This window comes from Marmota monax, unplaced genomic scaffold (assembly GCF_021218885.2).
Source record: "Marmota monax isolate L192 unplaced genomic scaffold, Marmota_monax_Labrador192_F-V1.1 WCK01_AAM20220418_F8-fsc00021, whole genome shotgun sequence".
In the NCBI taxonomy this organism is placed as follows: Eukaryota; Metazoa; Chordata; class Mammalia; order Rodentia; family Sciuridae; genus Marmota; species Marmota monax.
Genome location: NW_026695228.1, coordinates 22,203,721 through 22,219,928, shown reverse-complemented (window position 1 = coordinate 22,219,928; position 16,208 = coordinate 22,203,721). Strand labels below are relative to the sequence as shown.

The following is a 16,208-nucleotide window of genomic DNA, read 5'->3' as shown; positions in this document are numbered from 1 at the left end:
TTATCAATCGAGCTTGAAATGTAAGATATATCCAAAGAGGCAAGTATACAGGTGGATTTTATTAAAAACCAGTACGTAGTCTTAGTGGTGCACACCTGTAATATACCAGCTACTCGAAAGACTGAGCATTCCAAGTTCCAAGCCAGCCTAGGCAATTTAGCAAGTCCCTGTTTGAAAATTAAAAAATAAAAAGGGATGGGAGTATGGCTCAGTGGTAGAGGTCACCCGGGTTCAATTCCCCAGTACTGAAAAATGGGAGAAAAAAGAAAAAAAAAAAAAACTATGTAGTCTTGTGCTCTGTTAAAATTTTTCATTTCCCTTTTTCCCCCAGAATGTGGTTATTATGCCTCTCAGTTCTTTTTTCATCCTTTCAATTGGAAATTCAGTACTTAGGCTTGAGAAAGACACTGGAGAAAAGAAAATTAGGAAACACCAGGCTCCCATTATGAATGAGGGAAATTAACATATTTCTACAAGAAAGTATGGTAGATAAATTGGTGAAATAGAGGCAGGAGGCTTGTAAATTCAGGGCCAGCCTCAGTCGTTTAGCTTAGGCCCTAAACAAATTAGTGAGACCCCCCTCTCAAAATAAAATGGTTCATCAGTGTCAGTACCTCTCCTTTCCTAGGTGGAGAATTGTCCCTGTAAATAACTTTGATCTCTTTCCTTCTACCTGTACTTACCAGCTTAATGTTAAACCCTATGGGTCAGAGCATGGTAATACCAAGAAATGTTTCAGTACATTTCTTGCTAAATGATTCAATGTCATGGAACAAATAATTAAATGTCATATCTATTGTCTGAAAAGGATAGATACTTGTGCTTTTCCTTTGGAGCAAAGAAATACCAGTGCTTTAACCATTTCCTTCCCTGCTGTTAACATAAATACTGAGTTTGAGTTATTATTAAAGCTTTGTCCCAGGGTTTCATAAACTGACTTCCAGACCACTCACGTATAATCGAATCAAGCCTTTATTGAAGCACACCGGTGGCGGCTGACCAGAACACAAAGCTGTTCCCCTGATCAGCCCCGAACGATTGCAAGGGCACTCCTTATAAGCCTGAAAACCGCAAAAGGGATGTTCAGGGGGTCTAGCCAATGCAAGCAAGCCAGGTTACAGAAGCGGGACAGTGCAGTCAAGCAGAGGGAAGCCTAACCAATCACAGTTAGCCCAGTCACCCCAGTTACAGAAACAGAGCCTCATTACCCTAGTTACAGAAACAATACCCCATTAGGTAGTTCCGTGTTCTTAAAGGTTTCTATAGCAAAAGGAAAAGAACATTTTGCCCCAGTTATGACTCTTCTACTTGGCGTGGTTGTTTTACAGGATGAAGTCATAAAACAAAATGGAGTCACATTTGCTCCTACTATCACATTATCTTGATGGATTTTTCAAACTGGATATTTTCTCATAAAGTAAGTGAATTGTAGCTGGGTGCATTGGCACAGATCTAATCTCCTGACCTGGAAGGCTGAGACAGGAGGATTGCAAGTTTGAAGCCAGCCTCAGTAACTTAGCAAGATCCTTTCTTAGAATGAAAAATAAAAAGGGTTGGGGATGTGGCTCAGTGGTAAAGCACACTTGGGTGTCTCCCTCCCTCCCCCTCCAAAAAATTGTCATTTTGACTGGGGAGCAGAGGTCTCCCCCAGTGATTCCAAACTGAGGCAAATAATGAAATTATGAAAGGAGGTCTTCTTCCTGGGAGCCTACCCCTAAGTATGTCCCAGCCTACCCACAAGTATGTCCCACACCTAGTACAGAAGGATACTTGGTATTGAGACACTGGAAAGCCTGGATCCACCTGCACCTGTGGACAGCATTGGACTGGAAGGGGAGATATGCTTACTCTCTGAGGCTGTGGTTCTTATTCCTGGGCTTTTCTACATGTTGTACAAAATGAAATGTTGCCAGGTGTGATTGTTCACGCCTATTATCCCAGCTGTTTTCGGAGACTGAGGCAGGAGGCTTGTAAATTCAGGGCCAGCCTCAGTCATTTAGCTTAGGCCCTAAACAAATTAGTGAGACCCTGTCTCAAAATAAAATGGTTGGGGTTGTAGCCTAGTGGTAAATTGCCCTTGGTTAAATCCCCAGTACCACAAATAAAAAAGTGAAATTGAAATGTTGATTGAGGATATGGCTTTATTTGAAAGGAGTACTGTAGTAGGGGGAAAGCCTCAGCTGTAAGGTCTGCAGATATCCCAGTAGAAAGCAGAAAGGGCTTCCCTCACCCCCACCCTCAGGAGGTAGATACCAGAAGAGAGCAGAAAGAATGGGAGAGCAAGGGATGATGGAGGGTGGAACATAAGATCCTGAACCAGAGAAAGTTTCCCCTGAAGACAGTCCATTATATAAAGGGAGGGTTGTGTGCTGGCTCAGGCTGAGATTGGGTCAGAGATCACAGGTCTAGAGGAAGGAGAGAATTTAAGTTTGATGAACAAGTATATGTTATTTATACTGATAAGTTCAGCTTAGTCATATGAGGCAAAAATCAAGAATTTGAAAATACATGTCTGGTTTAAAAGGTGGGGGCAGTATCATCTAAGTGTAATGGGAAGGGTGTTTTTTTGCACTAGGCTGCTTCTCCAGAACACAGGCAATGGGACTTGATTTCTTTTATTATTGCTGGATGGCTGGGCTTGGGTGACATTAAACTCTTAGCAGCCTGATTTTGCATCCACAGAGTTGGGTTAGTCAGCATAATTTGTGCCCATTGAGAAAGTCTATGAATTTCTGACCCAGACACCTCTGGGTTCTGCTGGAGGAGCATTTGTGAATTTGAGAATTTCTTTGGGGTCTGTGATATAATTAAAAAATATATTTGATCTCTGTCTCCAGTTTCTGGCGCATATGTCCTAAACCCCTTGGAATTTCCTGAGTGATAGGATGTCTTTGGTTGTGCATAAGGAGCTTCTTTCTGGAAATATCCCATTATGCTAATGGAATAACTCAGAGTGGGACCTCTAGATAACTGCTTCAGGACTGGTAACTAGACAGCTTTGGACTGGCATCTACAGTGGGGGTGGTGTGGTGAGATTGCGCACTGAACTAGTATGGTCTCTGTTAACTCTGGTGTCAGAGTAGAATTGGGGCACACTCAGTGGTGTTTGATAAGTACCATGCATTTTGTACCTGAAGTGATGTCACAAGTCAGAGCTTTAAACTGGGTGAGTGGTCCTTGGTGAGAATTGGGACAATGGAGGACTGTGAGGATTGGACAGTAGGGTGTATGGAGTCCCTAGAATTCATTTACGGGCTGCTCAGGCTTTCCTCACTCACAGCCTAAATGTGAGCCACCCTGGGCCCAAGCTTAGGGGTGTGGATTCTCTTGTGAATTCTGGCTAAAGTGCTCATCTTCTCTGAGCTGCTCCCTTTTGTTTCCTTTGAACAGCTCAGGCTTAGTTAAGCAGTGAAGAATTGTATGTATTTCAAGATGCAAATGTAAGACTTTTATTTTCTTGGTTTGAACCTGAGTGGATAGAATGATAAGGTCTGGAGAAGCAAAGAGAATTCTTGAAATAAACTGTTTCATACTAAGTTTAAGAATATAAGCACCCACAGCGTCACCATCCAGGTAGAATGGTGGTTAATTTTGGAGTGTCTCCCTACTCTCACCTACCTCCGTACCCAGAGATGACAATAATTCCTACTTCTTGAAGTTCTTTATGGCTTTACCCTGTATTTATCATGAGGTAGTTTTGCTGGGTTTTACCTCTTTGGCTTTTTTTTTTTTTTTGGAACTGGGGGTCAAACCCAGGGCTTTGCGAATGCAAGGCAGACGCTTTGCCACTGAGCTATATCCCAGCCCGGTTTTACGTCTTTGGGATTTTGAAGGTGTTAATAGTACACTTAAGATCCCATTCCTTTGTACTGAAAAGCTCTTGGTTCTTTGCCTGTCACACACATGCTGCTCCTAATGCAGAACCTAGATTCACTTATTTTGGGATTTGGATGGTTTGGGGGTTTGTTGTTGTTGTTGATGGGGGGTACCAAGGATTGAACTCAGGGGCTCTGAGTTAAATCTAAGTTCAACCACTGAGCCACATCCCCAGCCCTATTTTGTATTTTATTTAGAGGCAGGGCTCACTGAGTTCCTTAGTGCCTTGCCAGTTGCTGAGGCTTCGAATTCTTGATTCTCCTGTCTCAGCTTCCCAAGCCGCTGGGATTACAGGCCTGCACCACCATGCCCAGCAGGGGTTTTATTTTTGATGTTGATAATATCATTCTCAGTTTTTGTTCCCAACTGCTAGAACACCGCTGATTTTTTTACACAATTGGGGAAAATGTTGCCTTTTACATTGTGACTAATTTAATCTAAGATGTCAGTAGTTGTTTATGGATGAATGCACTGAACTTTCAAGCATATGTATGTATGCTTGTGACTTACCCTTGGAATTATCTAATTTATTTTATTTATTTATATCCTTTATATCTGTATGATTATACATTGCTTTTTACTGATCAGTATTGCTGTTTAAACCTTAGATTTCTATTTTTTTGGTATTGGGAATTGAACCCAGAAGACCTTAAACACCAAGCCACATCCCCACCCTTTTTTTATATTTTATTCAGAGGCAGTTGCTTAGGGCCTCGCTGAGTTGCTTAGGCTGGCTTTGAACTCCTGATTCTCCTGCCTCAGCCTTCCCAGCCACTGGGATTACAGGTGTGCACCACTGTACTTGGCAAGCCTTTTTTTTTTTGGCTCCCAGGGATTGAACTCAGGGGCACTTAGCCACTGAGCCACATCCTCAGCTCTATTTTGTATTTTATCTAGAGACAGGGTCTCACTGAGTTGCTTAGTGCCTACTGGGTGGGGCCCCAGAGAGCCTCTTACTTTTTCATGAGGTTTATTGTTTTTGCTTTTTTCTTGTTTTGGGTATTATGTGAATGATGTTGTGGTTTTAAATTTCATATCCAATTGTTTATTGTTGATATATTACAAAATGATATACTTTTGTCCCCTCTGTTTATATTCTCTCTCCTGGTATGAGTATTAGCAGATTGTTTCTTTCCAGAAATTGGTTAATTTCAGACAAGTTAGTAAATTTTTTGGCATGGAATTGTAATATTCCTTTGTGGTTTCTTTAATGTTTATGGAATTAGTGTCAGTGATCCCCTCATTATATCATTGTGGTGGTTATTGTGTGTTTTCTCCTTTTTCAGTTAGTTTGGCTGGGGTTTGTCAATTTCATTGATTATTCTTCGCCCCCCCCCCCCCACCGCCGCCAAAGAAACAGGTTTTGGAGCTCAGCGTGGTTGTGGCACATGCCTGTAAACCCAGCAGCTTGGGAAGCCAAGGCAGGAGGATTGCAAGTTCCAAACCAGCCTTGGCAATTTAGTGAGGGCCTATCTATAAATAAAATACAAAAAGGGACTGGGTATATGGCTCTGTGGTTAAGTGCCCTAGGATCAATTCCTGGTACCAAACAAGAAAAAGAAAAGAAATAGGTTTTGGTTTTGTTGATTTCTTTTTTCTTTTCTTTTTTTAATATTTTTTAGTTGACACAATACCTTTATTTTTATGTGGTAGTGAGGATTGAACCCAGCGCCTTGCATGTGCTGGGCAAGCACTGTACCGCTGAGCCACAACCCCAGCCCTATTTTTGTATTTTATTTAGAGACAGCGTCTTGCTGAGTTGCTTAGTACAAATAAAGGTTATTGTGTCCACCTAAACTAAAACAAATATTAAAAAAATAGATAAAATAAAGATATTGTGTTCATCTGCAACTAAAAACTTTTTTTTAAAAGAAATCTATGGTTCAGTCTGTAGTAATTTGAAGTTTCTCCAACTATATTTCTGCTGTTGATTTCCACTTCAGTTCCAATATGCTCTGAGAGCATACTTTATATGATTTCTGTTCCCTTAGATTTGTTGTGGTGTGTTTTATAGCTCAGAACATGGTCTATATTGGTGAGTATTCCATGTAATCTTGAGAATAGTGTATACTCTGTAGTTGTTAGGTGGAGTATTCTGAAATATCAAATGGCTTCAGTTAATGGATGATACTTAATTATTATTATTATTATTTTTAGTTTTCGTTGGACCTTTATTAATTAATTAACTTATATGCAGTGCTGAGAATGGAACCCGGTTCCTTACACATGCCAGACAAGCACTCTACCACTGAGCTACAAACCCAGCCCTAATGAGTTTAATTCTGTTATGACTATTTTTGCTTTATCTGTCAATTACTAATATGTCTGTAGAAGTCTTCAAATATAATTATAGATCTATATTTTCTTTGTTTTAAGTTTGGGTTCACATAACGTGACTCTTAGGAGCATACATATTAAGGATTATTATGTCTTTTGGGAGAACCTACTGCTTTATCATTATTTGATCCCTGTATTCCTTATAATTTTCCTTGAACAGTTACTGCCTGATTAGTCTGAATTAATATAAGCACTCCAGCTGTTTATTTAAATATTTATTTAAATATTTAAATATTTATTAAAAATTTAAATATTTTTTTAGTTGTCAATGGACCTTTATTTATTTATATGTGTTGCTGAGAATTGAACCTAGTGCCTCACACATGCTAGGTAAGCACTCTACCACTGAGCCACAACTCTAGCCCCAGCTGTTTTTTCAGTTAATGCTAGAAACCTATCTCTCTGCATAACATATTTGATGTCTTTGTCTTTATTTTTATTTTATTTTAAAAATATCCATATACTTTTCATTGATACATAAAATTGAATTCTTATAATTTAAAACATCATGCTTTGAAATATGTATCCATTGTGGAGTGCCTAAGTTGAGCTAACATATCTACCATTTTTTGGTGTATGGAAAGGATGCTTAAAATGCAATCCTTTGATTTCCAGAGTACATTATTATCTAGATTGTGTTCAAATTCAAACAATAGGAAATACCAATGGAGTGGGTCCAGTGATCTTCATTCATCATAATGACTTGCTGTGGACATTGACACTTGGCACTATCTTATTGGCTAAATTTTGTACTTATGATTATGAAATGGGACCTACTTGACTGTTGATTTATTGACTACTCCTTCATTGTCAAGGACATGGATCTTTTTCCATGTATGGTATTTTTATGTACCATTAAATACATTATGATCATTTTCCCAGGTTGGTTGGTTGGTTTTTATGCCGGGGATTAATATCAGTGGTCTTGAGACTTCATCTAAGGATGAAGTCTCAAGACCACTGATATTAAGTCTGTTGCCTACACTACGTGGATAGATGCTATAGGTCCATGGTACAAGGAGATATTAGGGATGCCCCAGCAGTATATTTGAACTCCCCAATGTGACAAATGTTCTCGTTCTGCTATTTCTGTATAGAAGCATTCAAATCTAGCATCAGAAAAGCTGTGTGAGAGAACATGGGTATGGGCAGAGAAAGAATGTAACAACCAAGTCATGCAATAAACGTTTGTAGTTTGCAGCCTTATGTGACCTTGTCATGAATTGAGTACAGGACCCCAGGAGCTGTCAGACTCACCCTTCCTCCTGAAAACATATTTGGGATTCTTTTAGGGGTCAGTGACCTCTGAGAATGTGGCTGTGAACTTTACCCGGGAAGAGTGGTCATTGCTAACTCATTCCCAGAAGAAGCTCTACAGAGCTGTGATGCAGGAAACCTTCAGGAACCTGGCCTCTGTAGGTAAGGGTGAAATCATTCATTCACCTAGTCAGTTAGGGAACAAGTATTCATCAATGCTGTTTAAAGATTTGGCATATGAAAAGGGAATGCTTTGGTAAAAAAGTCAACATGATCTCAATATAATGTGGACCTACGTTCTTAGAAATTTTCTGTGATAATAATTCATAATGATTTTTCTGGGTCTACATTTTAGGACAAAAATGGGGGTATCAGAACATTGAAGATGAGTACAAAAATCCGTGGAGAAATCAATTTTTAAGCTAATATATATATTAATGATTTGAATTCACAAGAGAAAGCAGCATTCCTCAAGAAATTTGGAGTGAGTTGGAAACATTAACATTAAAACATTGCAATCAAAACAAATAAGCCCAGTTTCAAAATTATTTTCTCTCAGAATATTTTCTCCAGAACTAAATACAGGTTGAGCATCCTTACTCCAAAAATTCAAAATTTAGATGCTGCAATATCCTAAACTACTTGAGCACCAGCATGATGCTACAAGTGACATTTTCTCATGATTTAATGTACAGAAACCTTATTTCATGCACAACATTATTTAAAATGTTGTATGGAATTACTTTCAGGCTTTGAGCATATGGTATATTATAAAACCTAAATGAATTTGACCTTTTCTCTTGGGTTCCATCTCCAAAATATTTCATATGTATATTCAAATATTTCAAAATCTGAAATTCAGTGCACTTCTGGGCCCATGCATTTCAGATGAGGAATACCTAACCTGTACTTAAATGTGACTTAGATGGTCAGTGTTTGCAAAATAGTTAAGTTGGAAATAGTATCAAGAAACCCCAGTGAGGGCTGGGATATAGCTCAGCAGTAAAGCACTTGCCTCACATGTGCAAAGTCATGCATTGGATCCCAGTTCCAAAAATACAATTTAAAAAGAAAAGAAAAAATCCTCCCAAAAACCCCAATCAAGAAACCCAGTGAATATCACTGCTTTGACAATATCTGTTGTTGAACCATCTTGCCAAGCAGTCAGTCCATTCAAGTTCCCTTGGTTTATATAGGTATAAAGCCTACACACTTCTTGATGGTGTTAACATGAAAGCTAATATATATTAATAAATGTAAAATCACTAATAAGCAAATCCTTTATATTGTGCTGCTTTTTTGTTACAGAAGTCAAGTGGTAGAGAGACTCGATGAATATAAAAAAAGTAGACAGTGTGAAAAAATGTTCAGCCAGACTCCTCCAGATCATATTCTGAACAAGAAAACACTTCTTGGAGTAAAGACTCATGAAAGCTGTGTGTGTGAAGTGGCCTTTGGTCATTCATCCCTTAAGAGGCACATCACATCTGACTCTACATGCAGACGACTTAAGTATCAGGAGTCTAGAGAGAAACCCTATGAATGTAAAAAAATGTGATAAAATCTTTAAGTGGCCCAGTTACCTTCAAGATCATGAAAGGTCTCATACTGGAGAGAAACCTTACGAATGTAAGCAGTGTGGGAAAACCTTCAGTCTTCCTGTTTATTGTCGAAGACATGCACAAACTCACACTAGAAAGAAACATGTGTGTGAGCAATGTGGGCATGCTTTCAGATGTTCCAGTGCCGCAGTCTGGCTGGGCACAATCAGGAGCCACTTGTCAAAAGAAACTAACTTTATTTTTAGAACCACACACGCCAAACAAAACAGCCTCTCAGGAAAAACCCTCAGAGCCTCAACTGCCACCACCGGCTTTCCACAAGCCTCTCTCTCCAACACAAGCTTCTCTCCACCTCCCACAATCCTCCTGCTCTTGAGGCCCATTGGCTGGGTCACGTGGGCAGAGCCAAAAAAGTCCCCCATTGAGCAGCTCCGTGGTCTGAAAGGGCAGGGAAACAGCCCAATGAGCATCACCGCAGAGGAGCCAATCAGCTAGATGTTGCTGGGGCCGCTGTGAGCCAATCATCAGCCGGCAGCTGGAAGTTTGCTGGCAGCTGGAAGTTTGCTGGGGCCCCTTTGGCTGTGGCTCTCAACATTCCAGTTTCCTTCAAATACATGAACGAATCCACACTGGAGGAAAACCTTACATATGTAAGCACTGTGGGAAAGCCTTCACTTGAGCCAGTACTCTTCGGATACATGAAAGAAATCACAGTGGAGAGAAACCTCATGTACATAAGCAATGTGGGAAAGCCTTCAAAGAGTACAGTAAAATGCAAAGACGTGAAGAGATGCACTCTGGAGGGAAAAACTATGTAAGCACTGTGGGAAAGCCTGCAAGGGCTCCAATAATTTAGAAAAATATGAAAAGATTCACATTGGAGAGAAACCCTATTTGTAGCATGTGGGAAGGCTTCATTACCATACAACCATTGTAGCACACATGAGTATGCAGAGTGGAGAGGACTCAACGCCACAGCTCTCATCATCTTGGTTCAGTTCACTGATATAGAAGAACATAATGTAGAGAAACACTGCTTCAATAGAAGATGCGTGGAAGTTTTCAGATGGCCTACATGTAAGGATGCGCACTGGATCAAAGCCCTGTGAATGTGAAAAATATGAGAAAGTTGTCAGTTGTGACAAATAGTTTGAATATCCTATGAAAATTCCTCACGCTGTGAAATCCTATGAATGTTAAGAAATCCTATGAATGTCAAGTCACGTGAAGAGCCTAATACAAAGTAATTTGTGTAAAATGCTGTAGAAAATATCCTACTTGAAGCAAACTTTCTAAAAGTTGTGAGTATTGTGTTCATCAGTGGCTCATCTTTTTTTTTTTTTTTTTTTTTGGTACCAGAGGTTGAACTTGGGGGCACTCGACCACTGAACCACCTCCACAGCCCAGTTTTGTATTTTATTAGAGAATTTAGAGACAGGGTCTCTCGGAATTGCTTAGTGCCTTGCTGTTGCTGAGGCTCGCTTTGAACTCACAATCCTCCTACTTCAGCCTCCCGAGCCGCTGGGATTACAAGCATGCATCACTGCACCCAGCTAGATTCTCATATTCTTTAGCTCTAAATACTTGAGGGTTCCCATCCTGAATCCCTCTCTAATGCACTTTCCTAACTCTACCCACTAGACTCCATTACTCATGATACCATCTATTCCTCTCTAAAGTTCTATTATGTGACTTGCTTATTAATACCTTTTTGTGTCCCTGGCTCACCAGCTCCCCCTCTAGAATGTCCACTCCCTGGCACCTGGACACTTCTTTTGTTCTCGGCCCCATCCCCATGCCTTGGCACATACCTCCTGAATGGCTACTGGAGATTCCCAGGATGAGCCCATGGTGGGCTTCTTGGGAAGAGACCTGCAGAAGCCTCAGGCCCCAAGGAGATACCCTTTTAGTCATAGAGATAGTCACACAGCCAACTCTGGGCAGGGTGGAGTACCAGAATGTTGAATTTGGGTATTTTCCTGAATTGATCATGCAGTATGACATTCTTCCCAGTCAGCATTGTGATCAGGAAATGGTAAAGAACTGATGAGTCTGTGCTGTACGATATTCAGTAAATTACATGACATTTTCAACACTTCTGTAGAAATCAGACCTTGTTCAATCATTTTCCCCAGGTGAGGCTAATGGAAGTGCTCTGAGCATGTTCAAGGTATGTAGAGCTAAGCTGTGCTGTCCAGTAGATGAGGTGTATTAAATGCATTTTTAACATGATGATGGGTTTATGAGGGTGTGACCTGGTCCTAAGGGAAGGAACTTCTGTCGGCTTGTTAGTCAGAGTCTTTAATGACGTGGTGATCAGCACAGTGCCAATCTCAAGAGATTGTTTTCTGAGTTGCACGCCAGAGTGTTTATGAGTAGCTCCCAGAATAGACTGAACGGTCAGTAAATAGTGGTGTCCTTGATCTTGGAGTGCATGGCTGTTTAATTGGTTTTCCTGTGTTTGTAAGTGAAAAATCTTAGAACTATAACTTCTTGGAAATAAAAGTCAGAGCTCAGATTCAAACTTAAAATGGACATGTAGTCTTATGCTGTGGTCTCAGTGTTTTCCTCAAAGTCCTATGTGGGAAACTTAGTCCCCAATGCAACAGTATTGTGAGGCAGGGCCTTTGGAGAGGAGTTTGGATGATGGGGGATGTGTCCTCATGAATGGATTGATGCCGCTCTAACAGGTTCATGGAAGTGAGTTGTTTCATCTTGCCCCTTTGCCATCTGCCACATGAGAATGCAGCAGGAAGGACATGTCCAGGTGCTGGTATCATGATATCAGACTTCCCAGCCCCTGAAAGTGTGAGAAAATAAATTTCTGGTTCTTTAGGAATTCCCCAGTCTCGAATGAAGCTGACCAAAACAAAAATTGAATGGAAGAAAGAAATGAATTTTGCTGGAACAAATAACCTAAAATGTGGGTGTGGCTGTGGAATTGGGTAGTGGATAGATGCTGGGACAGGTTATGTGTGTTTGTGTGGGGAGGGTGCTGGGGAACCAACCCCACAGCCTCACACATGCTAGGTAGACACTTTGCCACTGAGCCAAATTCCCAGTGCAAGGCCAGGCAGTTTTGAGTCGTTGTCTTTGCTTTTCTTTCTTTTTCCTTTTTTTTTTTTTTTTTTAACCAGACAAAGGTCCTGCCAAGTTCCCGAGGCTGGTCTCAAATTTGTGAGAACTTGAGATCCTTCTGCCTCAGAGTTAATGTACATATATTTATAATGTGTCCAAATGGAATAATATTAGAGAATTTTTTCTGGTTTTTGATGTATTCGGTCAGTATTGTTTACCAGATAACGTATATCGTGTGTCTTTATCTAGTTCCTGCCAGAGCAACATGTGAATGTGAAGAATGAAATCCACAGAGAACAGGGTGAGAGCAAAAAACAAGATTTATTTGAATAATAGAAGCAGAGGTCCTGAAGAGGAAGGGGTCCCAAGAGAGGGATGCCAAGGGTCTCTGTTGTCTAGGGTGTTTCATGGGTTTGATCTGTCCCTATATTTGATTGGTAGGGAATAGGATTCAGAAAGGGGCCAATCAGCTCAGTATTTCAGCAAATCTAGGAAAAGTAATTTTTAAGCCTTTATTAACATAAGGGTGGGGGTGTGGGTTTGTTGGCAAAAGAGGAAGGATTTTAGAGAAGATTAAGTGGTTAGCCATTGCTAGGGGTAGGGTTAGGCATAACTAAGGAGCTGTGTGGCTGAAGCTGTTAGGGGCAGCGACAGAACATTCCCAGGCCCGATGTCTCCTTCTAGGCTGGAATGGCCTCATTCCCTCTTTCCAGTCTCTGAGGCCTTTACCCTGTTGGCTTATGGATGGTCTGTTTCTCTGCATCACCATGGTCTTTCCTGCCTTCTACCCAGTAACAGTTCCCTCACTGAAAGAAATGCTTCTGGGAACATCGACTCCAATGCTGCCTTACAAACAGGTGTGAGAAGGCATCATAGAGACCCAGAAGCACATTTCCTGGTATATAGTGCACATGTGCATTTCCACCACTCTACCCTCCCACTGGCAGTGTGCAAGGATTCCTTATTCCTCCTATCCCAACCCTTGTCTGGAGCTTCCTCGAATGAATGCACCTTTAAGTCCCGATGCCCTGAGGCACTGAACAATTATTGTGTTCAGGCGGGCAAGGCTGCAAGGTCATGCCAGCTCAGATAACAAAGGCATGGCTCCAGGAGTAGGTGTCACCCACTGGGGTTGAGTTACACACACCTGTTCCTTTGTAATCCTACCCGTTTGTCCTTTTGGGGGGTACAGTATTCCATGGAACATCCTCCCCCCAATAAAACCCGGGTTCGAGGCATGTTCTCTCTTTCTTGCCTGCCTTGCCTCCTTTGGGGGAGCTGGGTCAGAGGAGCTGTCATAGAACCCGAAGGAAAAGGTATTTCTCTGTCTCTGTGCCAGCCCTGTTCACCTGGAGTGACCCTGACTGGTTTAGTCGTGTGTCGTGGCAAACCATCACTGGGTGTTCTCTAATTTGGAGAAATTCATTGATAAACAGTGAAATGCAATGGCCATTTTTAATTTCCTTCCTACATTCTTTCCTACCTCCCTCCCTCCTTTTCTTCCTTTTGTCTATCCTTCCTTTTGCTCAGGTAACCCTTCTGTCAATTATCTGCTCATATTCTGTGCTCATTTTTTGTATTGAGTTTCCTATGTCTTGATATAACTGGTTTCTTGTGTAAGATCAGGCGAGGCCGACAGCAACCAAAGGAGGTAGATTTTAAAAGGCTGCCAAAGGAGGCTTCATTGAGATATCACTCCCTGGTGGAACTTGATCAGACCGACAGAGTGAAGGGTCTGAGGAGAAACTGCCTGGGAGCTCAACCTGGACTGGGGTTTTATGGGGCTTAGGCAGGAAGGGAAGGGCTTGGGACAGGAAAGGTATTTTTAGAGTCCCTTGTCCCACTGTAGTTGGTCCAGGGAGCTGGCTGAACTCCACGATTGGCCAGGGGGTCCTGATGATTGACAGGCGTTAGTCAGGAGATCCTGCTGATTGATAGGCGTTTCTGTTGGTGCCTAATAGATGTTTCTTTCCCGAGGGCTGCTTTGTCCCAAGTCACCGCCACCGACCTGACATCTTGATTTTCAGTATTTTTCCCTTGTCACTTTTGGACAATGCAGACACCTTTTCCCAACTTTCCATCTGCCTGTTAATTTATCCAGGATAGTCTTTGTTGATCACAAATCCTAAATTTTGTTTTTCCTGTATCTTTTTTTAAATATTTTTTAAATTGTAGATGGACATAATATATTTATTTTATGTGGTGCTGAGATTCAAACCCAGTGCCTGACGCCTGCAAGGCAAATGATCTACCACTGAGCTATATCCCTAGTCCTTTTTCCTATATCTTTATAAAGTTAACTTGACACTTGTGGTTTCACCTATTTAAGAGGTCTTGTTGGGCTTGGTGGCACATGCTTGGAATCCCAGCTGTTTGGGAGGCTGAGACAGGAGGATCGTGATTTCAAAGTCAGCCTCAGCACCTTAGCAAAGCCCTAAGCAACTCAATGAGACCCTGTCTCTAAATAAAATCTAAAAATTGGTCTGGGGATGTAGCTCAGTGGTTGAGAGCCCCTGGGTTCAATTCCCGCTACCAAATAAATAAATTGATGACTAAATAACTTTTTTTATATTTCTGCTTTGATTCCTCACATGATAAATAGCAATAATTTAGCCAAAGCAAACAAAAGTCCTTTAGAATTCTCCATAGTCATTGTGTGCACAGGGAACTGGAAAGTAAATGTTTGGGAGCTTATTTCTGAAATTAGGTGCAGAAGCTCATCCCTTGGAAAAACTGATCAATGAGAGTCAAGTGTTGAGAATGAAAGACTTTATTGAGGATGCTACCAACCAGGAAAGGAGGATGACTAATGTCTCAATTTGTTCTTTCAAGGTCTTTGGGGAGATGGAGAATGTTTATATGAAGATCAATTAGGGGAATATGAGCCGAAATCAGCACTATCTCAGGAACCTGAGCCAGGCAGTCTGTTTTTGGGTTAATTTTGTGATCAACAACCAGTTTCTGGAGTCAGCTCTGAAAAATAAACAAGATCACCAGAATGCAGATGAAGGCCCCATAGCTGGCCAATGAGAAAGGGAACTGGAATCAAGATGGGACCATTGATAGCAACAGTCTCTTACAGGGTTCCCTTTTCTTTCTAGTAGAAATCTGACCCAAAGATTAAGACAGCAAAGGACATACAGAGAGGTTTCAAGCCTTTTCATTGCTTTCAGCCGAAGTGAAGAGGAAGTATTTTCAGCAAAAGCAGTCTCAATCTCTGAATAGTAACCTGAGCAATCATTGACATCATAACCTACGTGACAGATGTGATCTACAACAAAGCTAGTGGAGACAAATAATGTAGTACCCCACTATTCAACCTTTCAAATTATGTCAAGTAAGAAAATCTAAAGCTACAGGGTTTATTTAGGTTTTTCCTTGGTAGCAAGCTTTCTAATTTTATTTTATTTTTGGTACCAGGGATTGAACCCAGGGGTGCTTAACCACAGACCCACATGCCCAGCCCCTTTTATTTTTATTTAGCAATAGGGTCTCCCTAGGTTGCTTAGGGCCTTGCTAAGTTCCTGAGGCTCTCTTTGAACTCATAATCCTCCTGCCTCAGCCTCCCAGGTCACTGGAATTACAGACGTATACCACCATGCCTGGCTCCCAGAGTATTTCTTTATAATTTGTGTTGATATTGGAGTCACTTACTTTTAAAAATTTTTTTTTATTTGTAGTTGGACACAATATCTTTATTTTATTTATTTTTACGTGGTGCTGAGACTCGAACCCAGAGCCTCGGCTCTATCCTTGAGCCACAACCCCAGCCCTAGGAGCCACTTACTTTTATGTAAATAATATGTTGATATATTTTGAATGATATTTACTGGTGTAAAAGTATGTGAAATGTGATTTTTGGCAGTTGTTTTTGTCTCTGGCAACACTGTGTTCCCTGTTGTCATTCTAATGTATTGCATCTTTATTTTCTTAATTAATTAATTTGGTATAGGAGATTGCCCCCACCGGCACTTTACCAATGAACTACATCTCCAGTTTTTTAGTTTTTCTTTTTTTCCCCATTTTGAGATAGGGTCTCCCTATGTTGCTTTGCTCCTGTCCCAGAGGCTGTGATTCTGACTGTCAGGGAGAATAGAG

The 16,208-nt window shown here is 41.0% G+C and overlaps 1 long non-coding RNA gene across 1 annotated transcript; it reads left to right on the top strand.

Moving 5' to 3' along the window:
- The first annotated feature begins 7,169 nt into the window (after nucleotides 1–7,169).
- On the top strand, nucleotides 7,170–10,320 carry LOC131423896 (uncharacterized). The gene is made up of 2 exons (XR_009226032.1): nucleotides 7,170–7,632; nucleotides 8,779–10,320. It is a non-coding gene; the product is annotated as an uncharacterized LOC131423896 (long non-coding RNA).
- Nucleotides 10,321–16,208: the final 5,888 nt, after the last annotated feature.